The following is a 16,903-nucleotide window of genomic DNA, read 5'->3' on the forward strand; positions in this document are numbered from 1 at the left end:
CACCTGGATACCCTCCCTGTTTGTTTCCTGGTGTATCGTCCTCTTCCTCCTACGGGAGTGTAAGTGTCACCACAGCAGTGGCTCTGCTCCCGACTCTGAGTGGTGCCTGCACTCTGGAGGTGCTCAGTAAAGCCTTGATGAATGAATGGATGCCTGAGTGAGTGAATGAATGAATGTCTAACGGTATGTCTGGGAGGTCAGTGTGGCTTGTGGCTGAAGTTGTCCACCCAGCACCCCTTTAGCAGGAATTGCCCCTCCCCCCGCATGGCCGCCCCTGGAGTGACCACGTCCTCAAGCAGGGCGTGTGCTGCTTGTCCCAGTTGAGTGGCTGAGGAGTGAGTCCCTGACTGAGCTGGGCCAGTGCCTCCCTTCCCTGGGTCTGTGAGTTGAGACAAGACAGACACCAGCAAGGATGGACTCTCTCAAGGTCTCGGGGGACTGAACCTGTAACACTGCAAAGGGTGAGGGGAAGGAGCAGCTCCCAGAGCCCCGGGCATCGTGGAGCCCCTAGGCCCTAATTACAAGTCCCTCACACTGAGTTCTGTTATAATCAGGAAGGTCCTGGCCAATCCAGGACCACCACAGAGTGCAAGGCCCCAGATGCTGAATTCCAGAGCAGAAATTTCCTGGCCTTTGGGAGACGTATCCTGAAAACCCTTATTGTGCCAGGCTCTGAGCTGGCTCTGAGGCCTGATTTCCCCATGTCCACTCTCAGACTCCTTTCCTCCCCACCTCACCCCTCCCATTATCAGAATGTTCAAACCCTGAAGTCGGGGACGGGGGTGACTTCTGGAATGAAGATAGTGACTGATGTCCTGTCAGGGTCCTGCTGTGGGAGGAGGTGGCAGGCACAGACACACGGAGCGAGCATGGGCACTGGGGACACAGCCCTGCCTCACGTACCCAAGGCTCCAGGACTGCTGCCCTTCCCCCAGGCCCCCCCACTGCCTCCCTGGGGCTCCCTCTAACACTCCTCTTCAATGCAGGTGTCAGCAGGGGCCACCCCCACACCCTGCTCACCCCCAGCCTGGGGGATGCACACTTGTGCTCTGATGTCCACCTCATCCTGTCCTCTCTCCCTGTCTCCCCATCTCATTCTCTCACTTCCCTGCTTCCCTTCTCCTCCCCATACACACACACACACACACACACACACAGAGGCACAGATGTCCATCTGCCCACTGAGCAGTCACCCTTCCCTCCCCAGAAACGGTCCCAACACCCCCAGCCACCTCAGCCTAAGCCAGGTGCACACGTGACCCCACCTGAGCCCACCCTCCTGAGCCCTCTGCCCCCACAGCCCTAACACCCCGGAATCAGCCTTTTCCTTCCCTTCCCCCTCCCAGCACCTGACCAGCCTAGCCAGCCTGGACCCCCGCAGAGCAAACATCTAGCAGCGCCCCCCTCCCCAGTCTATTGGGCCCTTCCTGATGTACCTCCTGTCTCTCCTGCCTCACCTCTCCCCATCCTCTCACCTGAGCCCCGGGTCCCAAACTACTGGCAGCTCCCTGAGGTGCCTATGCTCTTATGTCCACGGCTTTTATCTCCTCATCAGGGCGAGGAGCTCCCTCACACCCTCGGCGCCTCCCTGTCCCCACTGCCAGCTCTGGCTCATCCCTGGGGCTCCGCTCAGGACCTGCCCCCAGGAAACCCTGACTGTGCTCCCAGCTGAGTTACTTGTACCCGCTCTGCACCACATCACACCCATGCCCACGGCTCCCATCACATGGTATAGAATCTTCTGCCAGCAGGTACCGCAGAATCCCTGCAGACACTTTTGGAGTTCCCCTCAGAGGGCGGTTTCAGGCCCGCCTCCCATGGAGGACCCGGGTTTTTCTGTAGGTGGACAGAGGAGATTCTGGAACAGAGGCCTGTAGCAGATCTCAGCAGGAGGGGCACAAGGTCAGGTCCAGGTGGGGCTTCAGGGAGAACACGCAAGGCCTGGGCACAGGTGGGGAGGCTGGGAAAGGCCTGGGAAGAACGATTCTGCGCCTGGGCGGTAGCCTGGGCTGAGGAGCGGGGTCCCAGGGACCTGTGACCACTTGAATTGAGGCCAGTATTTTTTCTGGATAGAAGTTCCATTGATTTTGTCAGAATCTCAAAGTGTCTGAGATCCAAGAAAGGTCTAAATCACTGTTCTCAAAGAAAAATGTTCATCCTTATTCATAATTAAAGAAATGTACATGTAAGTCAATGAGATATTCTTCACCTATCACAGCAGCTTTCATCCCCGCCTGCCCAATAAAATCTCCTGGGGAAATTAAGTGCCAGTGTCCAATCCTCTTACACCCACTGCTCCCCCCACCAACCCCATACAAACACAAGACTGTCCAATTGTGACTTAACTGGCCCGGGATATGGTGCAGGCTTTGGCATTTTGAGAAAGCTGCCCAGGTAATGCTGACCTCGGTCAAGAGTGAGAACCAGCGACCTGTCAGATTGGCCAAGGACACTCATGCAGGGATTGTATCTCATGCATTGTGTGGGAGTGTAGACTGGTTGAAAAGGTCTTTGGAGAGCAATCTGGCAATGAACGTGAAGGCTACAAGTGCCGGCACCCTCTGGCCAGCTGTTCTGTCTATAAGAATGGAGTCTACAGTAGATCTTGCGCCTGTGCTTGAAACTGTACGTACAGAACGGTCACTGCCCTCTGCTCCTGAGAGCAAAAGGTTGGAAAGAGCCCAAAGGTCCCCTAGGAGGAATGGTTAAATCAAGCATGGTGCCTCCACACAATAGAATACTCTGTAGCCAGTAAAAAACCACCTGCAGCACTCTGTGAACTGATGTGGAAGGATTTCCACTGAAATCATAATTGCAAACCAGGAGCCAAGTGGAGTGCATTGTTTGTGAACATGGCCGTGCACATCTACATTTGCAAATGCATGCAGACTCTCTGGGAGGACGTGCATTGCTGAAACCTCTTAGCAGTTACTGCCTTTGGGGAGAAAACCAGACCGGGGAGCTAGGATGGAAGGAGAGGACACTTGGTTTCACCTGCTTCCCCTTTTGTATTGTTAGAATTTTTGTCATGAATATGTATTGCTTTCTCAAAAAAATTAAGATGAAAGGGAGAAGAAGGGAGGAGGAGGGGGGAGAAGAGGCAGTTACATGACACAACGACTAAGTTGCTGCGGAGGGCGCTGATCCGAATGTGGGTGCGGCACGATGATGCTCCCAGCTTCAGAGTTGAGGCTGGGGTGGGGTGGGGGTGGAGGGGACCCTAAATCCTCCCGGCTCAAGTCGGGCCCTGGAGCCAGACGTAGGCTAGACCACAGCGGATGTGTGGATGCAGTGACTGGGACTGAGAGGGTAGAAGATGTGTGGGGGCGTCGTGGAGCAGGGCCAAGGGGAGGGAAGGGGAGAGGGGAGACTGCAGACAGATCCCTCCTTCATGCCACCTCCACGCAACTGCGTTAAAGGAAAAATGTATGTCATGGAGCAAACTGGAAGTCACAGGACACACATCTCATCTCTGCTCTGGCCACAGAGATGACATCCTGCAAAATTCTACACCCTGGCGAGCAGTGAGAGACGGCGGTGCGCACAATGTCCTGTGAACACCGCCCTCTTGTGGTGCGGTCGGTGAACTGCGCTCAGGTCCACAATCGTGCTGCTTAAGTGTTCTGAACTAAAGAAGGAAAAAGTACAATTTAATTCTCAAGTGAAAAGAAATACTCAATAAGAAAAGTACAAATCCAAACAAAAACTCATGTTGTAAGTGTAGTGCATATGCCAGTTCCCAGTGAACTCTTCTCCAAATATAAAATAGTTTTTTCATATATATATATATTCATATATATATATATGTGTGTGTGTGTGTGTGTGTGTGTGTGTATTCAAATTCTAAATGGTAATAATACTGAAAAGCACTAAGGAGGAGAAACACCTGCAGTCATTAGGTTGTGATCAATAACCCCTGTTAACATTTTAGTGTGTATTCCTCCACACACTCTATAAACATATACACACAGAGAGACATAGCCACATTTACATCAATGGAACCATGCACACACGCTATTTTGTAGCCTGATTTTTTAACTCATAATACATTGTGGACATTTGCACAATAAATACACACTACACCACCGTTTTTTATGTTTTAAATTGTAAAATTTGTGGAAACCTACTCACAGAGTAACACAAATGAAATGTATATATTAATGCATTCACAACAGACCGATTGAGTCAATTATGGTAGAACCAACCAGTGGAGTACTATGCATCTATCAACCTAATGTATGTGGTTATACGTCAAAGATCATGTAATGAAATAAAACTACATTGCAAAACAATATTTATAGAACTATTTTAAATACTTATAGAACTATTATAGAATATTTATAGCACTATTTTAAGGGGAATATATGTGTCTGTATCCGAGGAAGGAATGTTACTTAAAGGATTCAACAGAAACTCCCTTAGGAAATATGATTGGGAAGACAAAGGATCTGTAAAATTTTTACCGTTCACTTTGTCTCTTCTGTATTGTACGATTTTTAAAAATATTAGCGTCTTGATGATAATACTCTGAAGCCTGAATGCACCGTGACTTATTTAAGTAATCCCTTATTGATGGACATCTAGGTTGTGCACAACTTTCCTCCTTGCACATGAGTTACTTACTGTGTACTTGTCTGATTATCACCCTGGGTCAGTTCCTGGGGGTGGAACTGCCTAGTTTTCAAACCACCGCCATCCCTGATACTTACTATCAACACATCAAATTTGACATGATGGCTCTCTGTCCACTGGGTTCCTGAAGTGCCTAATGTCTGTGTCTTGGTTGGCAGGACATTGCCTGGGCATGCTTTGTATCTCTGGAGGCTCTGCTTTGCTGGACTGTGGGTCAGATTCACTGGATCTTTCACGCCCAGATGTCCCTCTTAATGTTTTGACTCCATTCATCACTACACCTCCATGCCTGTTGTCATCCTCTGCCCACAGCTGCCATGGTGAGCCTTTCCTATCAGACCTGCTCACACTCGCCAGGGGCTTCACTCCACACTGGAAATTAACCAAGGTCTTCACCATGGTCCCTGAGGTGCCCCTGTACCATATGGCCCTGTGAGCTTTCCAGCCTCATATCTTCCTCTTCCTCCTGCCCTCACTCTACTCGGGCCACACTGGCCGGCTTGATATTCCTGGTACTCCAAGCACACACCAGCCCCAGGGCCTTTGCTCTTGCTGTTCCCTTTGCCTAGAATACCTGTCCTCTAAAGACCTTCAAGCCTCTTCCTTGAGTCATTCATGTCTCAGCTCAACTGCTGCCTCTTCAGAGACACCCGCCCTCCCCAGACAATGCCTCCTTGGCCAGTTTTGTTCCTTCCTAGCTCTGAGACTGTATTAGGCATCTACATGTTCACTTGCCCTTGGCGTTCCTCCCTCGTTAACTACAAGCTCTGTGAGAGCAGGAAGCTGTCGTGCTCATGCTGTGTCTCCAGCACCCGGGACAGCGCCTGGCACGTGTAGCTTCAGTAAGGACTTGTCACTTAAATGAATGAGAAGCTGGCGCCACCTGGAAAAGCAAAGCCTGAATAGCCTAGAGATGCCATTTCTCCTAACTGCTCCAGAATGAGGTCAGCTGTGTTTAAACCATCTTTTCCATTTCTGTGGAGCTTTATCAGGGAAAGCTGACAGAACCTTTTTAAATGCGACCATTTGGGAGAAAAATTACAAATGGGTTATTATTCAGGAAAAATACTTTTCCTCCAAACCAGGGTAGCACATCTACCCCACATACTTGCTCCTTCAGAGAAAAATAGAAAGGTTAATATTGCCCCATCAGAGGAAAGGAGCCAATTAGCGAGACTGTGATTCAGAAGAAGAATAGAGGTTAATTGCTTGGAGTCCACATGTCTCAAATGCCTAATGCTATATCATTATTTTTTAGCTACATATTATTCATTTCACACACTTAAGTATTCCACCTTATTACTAATTAGTAATTCCTTATCCTTAAATTTTACCCAATTCAGGCTGTCATCATAGGGCCCCCCATTTCCCCCAAGATGTAACAAAATTGTGGAGAAAAGGTTGGCACCTCCTATTCATTACCTGCCACTTCCAACCCCCACCAGCGTCCCCCAGATTCACCTCTCCTCTTTCCCTGCCTGCTGGAGCTCCTGTCTCAGCCTCACTCTGATGCCAGGTGTTCCCTGCATCCTCTACGTCCCAGGCACTGTTCTAAGCTGTCGGGCAAAAGATGCAAATTCTCCTTGCTTGGGTGACCTTGTTCTTTTTCAGAAAGGCCCACCACTTGGCACCCTGGAAAGGTTAACAGATCAGTATTTCCTGGAAACATAATCATAACAATAATTATAATAGAAATGATGGCTGTAAATGCTTCTTGAACATTTTTATGTCTCAGGTGCTATGCTGATGAATTTTAGGCGCATGATTTTGATCCATATGAAGAGATGTACATCCAGGTACATTGGTCCTCTAAGCAAATGAACGGACCAACACCAGCCCAGCTTCATTTCTGCACCTGCTCAGCCTGGGAGAGCTCGCAAGAAAGTCTCTATTTGTTTTCTCCTCTGGCACGTGGGTTGTCTAAAGCCGCTCTCTCCTGTCCACTGCCCTACCTCAAGAGGATCCCAGGCACCTAGCAAGCCTGCAGAAGCACCCCCTCCCTTTCGGCTGGTCTATCCGGGATTGAAACTGTAACCGAGCAGGATCCTGTGGGGCCTTGTTGGGAAAGACCCCCCCTCCCCATGTCCTCCTCGTGCCCCTTATTTGTAGAAAAACTTTAGCCTCCTATGCCTTCCCCAAGTTTAAATTTAATCAGAGAAGTAAGAAAATGCAGGAAAAAAAGGAAAATAAGCAAGACAAAATAATGATACTTTAGCCATTAAACAAAGTCAAGGACCTTTAGTTCCTCCTCAATGGCTATAGATAATATTCTGAGCCATGTCCTTTTGAGCCGTTTTGCAGATAATGAAACCTCAACCAGATGGGAGAAGTTAAATGTATGCTGCCCACAAGCACGTGGGCCCCAGACCAGTTGCAACCAGAAGGTTGATGATGTTGACTCCTGGTTGCCTCCCCTCCAACCAATCAGAAGGATGTCCATGAGCTGATCACACACCCTGCAACCCTCTCCTAGTACGTAGCCCCTTCCTCTTGCCCCTATATGATCTCTGAGCAAAATCTGGAGAGTTGGGAGTTGGTTCTCTGGGACATGAATCCACTGTCTCCCCAGGATAGCCAGATTCCTCAGTAAAGCTATTACGTCTTTTTACCCAACACTTGTCTCTCGATACTGAATTCTTGAGCAATGAACAACTGAACCTGAGCTTGGTATCAAAACCACACTCCTCCCACCTCCTTGTCACAGAGACATGGGCAAGAACATGCAGGATGCAAAACAAGCCAGAATCCCAGCAGCCCCAACCTGGACTTGCTGGGTGGCAGAAATGCTGCCTTCAGAAATGACACCATGTCTGGGGTCATCCCTGAAGCAGAGCTGAATGATGAGGCGTGTGATGTAGAGGCCCCCCTCCCTTCCCCTTTCACAGGGTAAAGATGCTTTTGACAAAATGAGCTGGGGAATGGCCCTCTTCCTCTGAAATTAACAGTCCTAGACTATAAACCAATCGTGTTTACTAAAAGACCCGATGGGAATGTGTGCAGGAAACAAGAAAGGCTTTACAGATTTGGAAAAGAACCAAATAGAATTTCCAGAACTGAAAATTATTTAAGTTAAAACCTTCTGGATAAGAGAGTTCATAATTAGAAATAGATTTGAAGAAATGATCCATCCAGATCACAGAGCTGAAGACACTGACCATCAAAGGACAAGAGCTGCAAAATACAAAAGGAGATTAAGAGGTGAAGAGTATAGGGGGAGAAGTTCTATAAGGAAAAGAGAATGTGGCAGAGACAACCTAAGAAGAGACAAGGGCTGAGACCCTTCCAGGGCTGAGAACCTTCTAGCACCAGTGAACACTGCCAACCTCTGGATTCAAAAAGCCCAATAAATCCAGGGCAGGGAAAAATGAAAAGAAATCCATCATAAAATACAAGGCACATAAATAAAATGAAATAAAATAAAAGACACATCATGACTGGATAAAATAAATAAAATGAAATAAAATAAAAGACACATCATGACTGGTAAATTTATACAATGGAATACTACTCAGCCATAAAAAAGAATAAAATAACCTCATTTGCAGCAACGCAAATGGACCTAGAGACTATCATTCTAAGTGAATTAAGCCAGAAGAGAAAGAAAAATTCCATATGATATCACTCATATGTGGAATCTAAAAAGAAAAAAAAAAGGACACCATGAATACGTCTACAAAACAGAAACAGATTCGCAGACATAGTAAACAATCTTATGGTTACCAGGGCAAGGAATGGGAAGGGATAAATCTGGAAGTTTGAGATTTGCAAATGTTAGCCACTATGTATAAAAATAGATTTTAAAAAAAGCAAGTTTCTTCTGTATAGCACAGGGAACTATATTCAATATCTTGTAAAAACCTTTTAATGAAAAAGACTATGAAAACAAATACATGTATGTACATGCATGACTGGGACATTGTGCTGTACACCAGAAATTGACACATTGTAACTGACTGTGCTTCAATTAAATAAACAAAGACAAACAAACAAACAAATAAAAAGACACATCACAGTGAAACTGCAGAATATCAAAGACAAAGGGAGGATCTTAAATGAGGTCAGAAAGAAAAGACAGAAGGTTTTCAACAGAACAACAGACTGATGATTGACTCCTTATCAGCAAGAACTGAAGTGAGGAGCATGGAATGATACATTTGATGTGCTGGGAGAAAAATAACTGTCAACCTAGAATTCTGTACCCACCAAAAATATATTTCAAGAACAGGTGAAATACGGACATTTTCAAAGTAACACAAAACTAAAAATGTGCACCAGCAAAACTCAGTAGAGGAAATTCTAAAGGATGAATTTCAGGCAGAGGGAAAATGATTTCAGATTGAAGATCTAAGGTGTAAGAAGGAATGAAATGCACATTTAAACAAACATTGACTGTATAACAACAACAAGACTGTGGAGTTAAAGAAAAATAGAATGAATACAACAATACAATGCAAGTGAGGAGAGGGAGGATGAAATCAAAGTGGCCTGAGCTCTTTGTATGGTGTGGAGGGAAGGTAAAGGAATTTATTATCTTTAGATTCTGATAAATTGAGGGGGCACATTGTAATTTCTAGGGTAACCCTTAAACTAACAGAAACAGAGTATAACTTCCAATCTAACAGAGGAGGAAAGTGAAATGAGAAAAAATAATTTGACAGATAACACGAAATAGAGAGGAAAAGAAAAAAAAATCAGCATAAGACGAGATGATGGTAGGCACAAATCCTAATGTAAATGATTCTAATAAATGTAAAGAGACCAGTGCTCCCAGTAGAAGATAAAGCTTATAAAATAAGATTTTTCAAAATTCAACCTTTTGCTATTTATAAGAATCACAACAAAACTTAAGGCTATAGAAAGGTGGAAAGTACGAGTGGGAAAAGATATACAAGGTGAACTAAAAGAACATTAAGAAAAATGACTATGTACTGGGTCATAAGGCAAGTCCTAAAACATTTCAAAGGACTAAAAACATACAGGTCACACCCTCTGATCACAATGTGTAAACCAGAAATCAATAAGAAAAAGATACTTCTTTTAAATCCACATATTTGGAATTAAGAAACACACTTTGGGGTTTTTTTTTTTTTTGGTGGGGGTGGTAATTAGGTTTCTTTATGTATTTTTAAATTATTTTTTTATTTTAGTTTTTAGTGGAGATACTGGGGATTGAACCCAGGACCTTGTGCACACTAAGCACGCACCCTACCACTGATTAGAGCTATACTGATTAGAGAAGAAATGATCATCAGAAATAAGAAAATATTTAAAATGTGAACAATAAAACTGACTATAACTCCATAAGAAATTAGTAAAATAAATTTTTAATAAATAAATAAATAAATAGTATTAGAGACAAACAAATGAAAAAAATTGAACAATAAAGAAAATATTCCATATCAAAACTCAAGGAATACGGCTAAAGCAGGAGAAATTTGTAGACTTCATTGCTTATATTTTTTTAAAGAAAAAAGAAAAAATGGCTGAAGACAAATGAGCCAAGCATCTGTTTTAGAAGCTGGATGAAGAAAATCAGAAAAAACCCAATCAACCCTAAAGCAGGTCTCTCTGGAGCACAGATCGCCCTCAAATCCAATAATGCAAAATGGCCTCCTCCCACCCCAGGGGGCTCCCTCGCACCCCCTCGGGGTCCCTTCCACTCTTAGGTAGCGTTTCACCAAACACACTAGGCTGTCTGCTTGTGGTATAGAAGATGACTTTTGATGATCCTTAGGCACATAGTTATTTCAATACTTTAAAAAAAAAATAGTTCCCGCCTACTTAAGAACATGTAATGTCATTTTCTATTTATAGTAGGAAAGTATGGCTTCCTTTAAAAATACATTTATTTAGTTAAAAGGATGAAAAATCAAAGGGAAATATTAAATAAATAAGACAATAGTCTTATTTGGCAAAAAAATTCTCATTTCTAAAATAATAGTCATAGTTCCTGTCTTACTGCACTGTGATGAGGATTAAATGAGTTATACACAATATAATCTAATACTTCATGGATTAATAGATCACTCGTAAACTTCCTAACAGTCCCTGGTACTTAATAAGAACTCAGTCAATGTTAGTGATCATAACATTTATAATAATTGTTACTTGAATGATGAGAATTCGAGAAACACTAATTCGATAAGGCTCCAAAAATGAACTTTAGACCAGTGACAAAATCTGCAGGGCAAAAGGGAAGTGGAGAGGCTGGTTTTCACAGCCCCCCTGCCCCCTTCCACGCTGACATTCACACCGTGCAGCCCAGTGTAGGGTTGGTGGGACTTAGCACATCCCCTGAAAGCCACTTTTCCAAAATCTTTGTTTAAAAGGGCGAAAGCCTTTACCACAAATGTCCAGCTGTGGCCTTGAGGCATCCCACGCGAGGTGCAGGACAGAGATTTGGGGGTGAGCCACCCAGTCTCGGGGCATCTCCTAGAGGGGACACCTTCAGCCCAGCCAGCCCTCTGCCTGAGGTGGAGAACAGGGTCCCAGAGCTCCGGACGACTGACCTCTATGATTTGACAAAAGTAATATCTTTGGGTGCTTGATGGCTTTTCATGCCAGGAAAACTTAATCTGTCATCTTCAAACTCTAACTGTATCGTTTCCTCTCCCTCCTCAAAGATGACTCGCAGAGTTCCTTGGTGGCTTCTCCACTGCAATGATTTTATTTTCCCCGAACGACTGTTCTTGCCCTTTGGGGCCTATTCTTGAGGTCCTGGAAGGAAGCTTCACGGAAAGCGAAAGCTACCAGGGCAGCATACATTTCGTGTTGCCGCACATAGGAGCGGGCTGACAGCACTGACTCCCTGCGGCCACCAGGGGGAGCTCCAGCTTTCTCTTTGGAGCCCAGAACCTACGCGGCCCCGCGTTCCTCGCTCTTCGGTCAGCCGAGTGGCCAGTGGGACACTAATAAACACGGGGCATGTCTGTGTAAATCCTATCTGCTCCTACTTCTTGGCTGTGCACAGGGTTGCCAGCGCCTCGCTGAGGGCTGCTTCCGCATTGGGGCCTTGAGCCCAGGGTCTCACAGTCTGATGGTGGCGGGGATGAGTGGTAGGAGGATCCAGGGACCTGGAGTCAGACACGTGAGTCGCTTGTCAAACGTGTGCTATGAACGCATGACTTGTGCTTTGTGTAAGTGGTAAGTGTCACAGGGACACATACACCATATCACACAGCGGAGGCGCGAAGAAGGGAAATTGTCAGCTCCCTCTAAGGACTGGCCCCAGGAGCGCTTCCCAGAGGACCAGAGGGGAGACCTGGCTTTAGCCAGGAGCCCAGGCAGAGGGACACTCCTAGCAGAGGGCATAGTTTGGGCAGACACAGTGTTGGCAACTTTGAGCAGCTGTGATGTTTCTGGAGGGAGGGGTGGCAGAGGTGGGGCAGATCAGCAGAGCCGTCTAAGCCAGGCTAAAGCGCCTGGCTGTCCTGCTGCGGGGGATGGACCTTCCAGGACTTATGGCGGAGGAATGACTTGATCAGGCCACTCCTCTGCAGCATGGAGGGTGGACAGCCGGCTGGGCAGGGAAGGGGCAGGAAGTCCAGTTGGGAGGCACCTGCAATTATCTAAAAGCACGGCTAATTTTATATGGCACCAGGGTGAGCGACTGTTCTGGTTTGTCTAGAACTGAGGGGGCTCCCAAGACTCTGGACTTCCGGTTTGGAGACCCAGAAAGTCCCGGGCAAACTGGGACAAGGTGGTCACCCTATTAGCAACTAACCATCTGTGTCCCTCTTGTAACCTCTCATACCCTTACTTTTCTCACTCATGATCACAACCCAGATCATTGATTTTTGAAAGAGTTTGGGTAAGAGAGAATCACATTTATATGAAATCTCACCCAGGGACTCAGTACAGAAAACACTCAAAGGCAGAGCCACTTAGGATGGGGTGGGAGTGGGTGACCGGCCTGACCCTCCCCTCCAGGCCCCACTCACCTCTGCAGACCACAGCCCTCAGTGGCTACTGACCCCCATGTCAGAGGGTCCGCCAGCTTTACAAATCTACCTTCATTTGCTGAACTGAAAACCCAACTGAACTCTAATCAGTGTTCTGATTCAACTGCAGGCCACACTAAAGACAAAAACTTAAGCCTGCTCTAAAATTGGTCAACCTCTTCGAACTAGAATGAAATCTGTATTGTCTCCCTAGTTATTGTCTTGGAATAAAACCCAGTCTGGCCATAAACTGACCTTCACCCAAAAGATTACCCCCTTGTGCTGAGTCCCAGCCAGACCCATTCATGACCCTTCTCTCTGGCCTGGGCCATCCATGGGGCCACCTTTCGGGGCCTGACTGCCCCTCTCACAGCCTGGTCGGGAGCTTCATCTCTCACTCAAACTCTGTCTTCTCCGCATCCTCACCCTACCCACCAAGTGTGTCGAGAATGTCTCACTGTCCTGGGTTTGAAGATATCGGGCCATGGACTGGACTGGGCTTCCCCCAACCACCCCAGCCCATGCCCCGGCTATCTCTGAACTTCAACAGATTTTCCTTCTCCCTCATGGGCCCAGGTGCACAGCTCCCAGGACAGACTGCCACTTCCTCTGCTCACGTCCTCACCTGTTCAGGGCTATCCCCTGAAAGCCAGGGCTTCTGTCCCTTCATCCACTAGGCCACATCTTTCGGCCCAGTTGGTGGATTGAACACTGAGTTTGGAAGCAGAAGATGTGAGTTCAGATTCTAGCTTCCCACGTAAGGCTGGATGACCTGAGCACACACACACACACACACACGGTCTCTTCTCTGTTCTCACAAGGCCCAACTGAACAGAAAGGGGTCTAGAAACTCCTTCTAGAGACAATCAAACATCTTAGCTTCCAGAAATTTCAGAAGGCACTGCCCTGCCCTCTAGAGGTGGCCCCACCAAGCCCTTACCCGCACAGTGATCGTCTCTCTTCTTGTCTGTCTCTTGTCCAGACTGCAAATTCCATGACAGCAAGGACTGACCTCTTCTCTCTGCCTTCAAGTGCTGACACGGAGTAAGTAAGTGCTCAGCACATGTTAAATGAATGACTGGCTTCCTTTCATTCAGATAGTGAGAATTTATTATGGGCTGGGTGCTGGTCCAGGTGCCAGAAATACAGCAGTGAACAGAACAGACAAAAATCTCTCACTATGTAGCACTTAGATTCTCATGAGCAAATGGATAAGTGGGAGGGTGAATGTTTTTGTTGCTGTGTTTTTGTTAGGTTTGCTTTTTTCCATGTGTCCATCAGGAAGCCTGCCTCCTTCTACACTAATTCCATCTCTCCTTCCTAATACCCACAATGGAAGAGGATGAAATAGGGACCCACTTCTCCCAGAAAATGAAAGCAAGGAAGCGGATACTCCTGGGTGACAAGATTTTTGCCAATAGAGGGTTCCAGGGCAGAGCTGTGGACGGTGCTGGCTCAGTGGTTGCCGAGTACATTCCCCCAACACCAAGCTGGTTTTGAAGGGAAACAAAAGCTTTCTGTGGAGGCCCCAACCCGCCCACCCACTCACCCCCAGCTCTGAGAGCTGACGACCCCCACCCCAGTCTGCTCCATCATGGGGACACTTGAGGGAGTGTCGTCCAGTTACAGGCCACCATCACGAAAGGGTTAGACTTGGGGGAGGGTATAGCTCAGTGGTAGAGCACATGCTTAGCATGCAGGAGGTCCTGGATTCAATCCCCAGTACCTCCATTAGAAGAAAAAAAAAAAAAACAGAAAAGGAAGGAAGGAAAGAAAAAGGTTAGACTGGGTAAATTTTATGATCCTCTCCAGCTCCTAAGATTCTGCTGTGTCCAGAAAGCAGGGGCCTTGGCTCAGTATGAAACCCTGCTGATGAACCAAGGCTGGCTTTTAGGGGAAAGAGAGCTATGAACTTCCCAGCACTATCCAGCTTTGCAACAACCCCTCCTGCACCCATTGGGCGCCCCAGAACCTTTCTCATTCTGTCTTTTTTCTCACATGAATGCCAGCCAAGACCGAGAAACTCAAAGATGCCTTGCACTCTGCCTCCAGGACTGATTTCTTAGCTGGAGGAGAAGGTAATTTACAGAGGTAATTCATATGACATGCGTGTGGCACCTCCCTGCACACTCCAGGTTGCCCTGGGTTTATGTTATACTCAACCCCTAACAGGCCACACATCTACACCATCATTTTCTCCATTCAAATGGAAGCCCTCATGAAGACCCCATCTGAATGCACAAAGCAAGAGTGCCATCAAAATGTGCTGCCTTGAGCAATTCTCACTTCACTCCTAAAGAACCAGAGCTGCAGTGGGGGGTGGGGCGGGGAGGGGGATAAGATATAGTAGAGGTGCTTCAAAAGTCACATTTCCTTGCCCAGGACACGATTTGCCTGCAATTTGCTCTGACTCTCTGTCTTTTAGTCTGTTTCAGAGAAATAGAATCCCAGTTAAATTCTACCAAATAAACAAGCTATGTTTTAAAGTTCTGTAAAACCTACAATTTTAGAAAGGCTTGATGTGGTTGACACTAAATTGATTTCAACACGTCCTATTTCCGGTCTAATGTTGGGTTCCTTTCATCAAGAACAAACGTACTCCATAATGGCTTGATTCTAAGTGAACGGACTCAGTATAAATACATACGAAGCACAGGCACATTAATTTTCTTCTTTTTTTAAGTAAAATGAGATGGCATGTTTCACTTCTCAAAGATTAATTTCCCATATAGTTTTCATGCGCACCTATCGAAGGTTTTCAGGACTGAATAATCATGCTGCAAACGGAAATCCCCACTTTGAGGTTTTCATTTTAACAAGCTTGCCAAGGTCAGGAGGTTGTCCTGGGAGTCAGAGTCCGTGTCCCAAGGGTGCCCCAGGGAGAGCTGGGGAAAGTGAATTCCTAGCATCTGGTCACCTCACACTGAAACCTGGACAGCCTGCTTGCATTGGATCCAGATTCAAACATTCCTGCCATCGTAGTAATTCAGAAGAAGGACACAACAACTAAAAAAAAAATAAATTGCACAGAGGAAAAAGATTTATTTCTTATAAGCAAACCTAATGTGTATTAAGCTGAAGAAGTCTGTGGTGAATCCACACATGTCATAAAATCTCATAGAATCATTCACCACAAGAAAAATTAAAAAGATGCATGTAAAAACTAGTGAAATCTAAATAAGTCTTAGTTAATAGCATTGTAACAATGTCAGCTTCCTGGTTTTGAGAACTACACTGTGCTTATGTAAGAGGCTATCTTTGGGGGACACTGGGTGAAGGGTACGATTTTGTGTACAACCAATGGTTGTGCTATGTTTGCAATTTCTGTGAGTCTGAAATTATTTCAAAACTAAAGTGTTTTTTTAAATGTGTGGGCCAAGTAGAGGTGAACAGATACATTTAGCCACATTGGTGAGGGTGTAAACTGGCACTGTCTTCCAGGAGAAGAATCTGGCGACGTCCGTCCATCAAAAGGTAACATGTACTAACCTAGCAATTCCACTTCCAGGAACCCAGCTTACAAAACTACTTGCACATGTTAATGTGGAACATTCTTTGCATCATTGTTGCTTGAAGAAAAGGAAACAAACTAGCTCCATGAATAGGGAAAAAAAAAAAAGCAAAGTCAATGCAAAATGCCCATGCCATGGAATATTGTGGAAGCATAAAAAGAAAAAGACAGCTCAACACAAAGACATCTGCAGGGCACTGCTAAGTACAAAATGTGGTCGCAACATGATATGGGTATGAATAGGAAGATCCTATTTACCTAAAATCTTATTTTTAGGTGAATACACTTTATGTGGTTGTATAAGCATGGAAAATATCTGAAATAATTCACCCTGAACAGTTCACAGTGAATGCTTCTGGGATGGAAAGTTCTTAGTAATGGTGGTAAGAGTCACTTTCACTTTGCTTGATTTACGCTACAGTGAAAACGTGTTGCTTTTAGAATTGGAACAACAATAGAAACATAAAAGAAAGGACATGGAGGCAAATGGGGAGGCCAGTGGAACAGTACAAAGGCCTGACTTGGGAATCCAGGAAAGGCTGAATCATAAAGCCACAAGAAGGTGGTGGCTTAGCCAGAGTGGCTGTCTCCATCACCAATCACTGGCCCCCTCCCCGTGAGAGAATCGAACATCCCGTCTGCAGCCATGGACGTGCAGAGCCTTCCCATGGGAGAAACATCCTTCCCTGTTCCACCATTAGGCTTGGGTACGTGACTTGCTTCAGCAATGGAACGTAAGCAAATGAGATGTGTGCAAAGTCTGAGTAGAAGTTTTAAGCCATTGTGTGGTTCCACCAGCTCTGTGGCTCCTTTCCCTTCC

The sequence above is a fragment of the Vicugna pacos genome, chromosome 11 (genome assembly GCF_048564905.1).
Source record: "Vicugna pacos chromosome 11, VicPac4, whole genome shotgun sequence".
NCBI lineage: Eukaryota > Metazoa > Chordata > Mammalia > Artiodactyla > Camelidae > Vicugna > Vicugna pacos.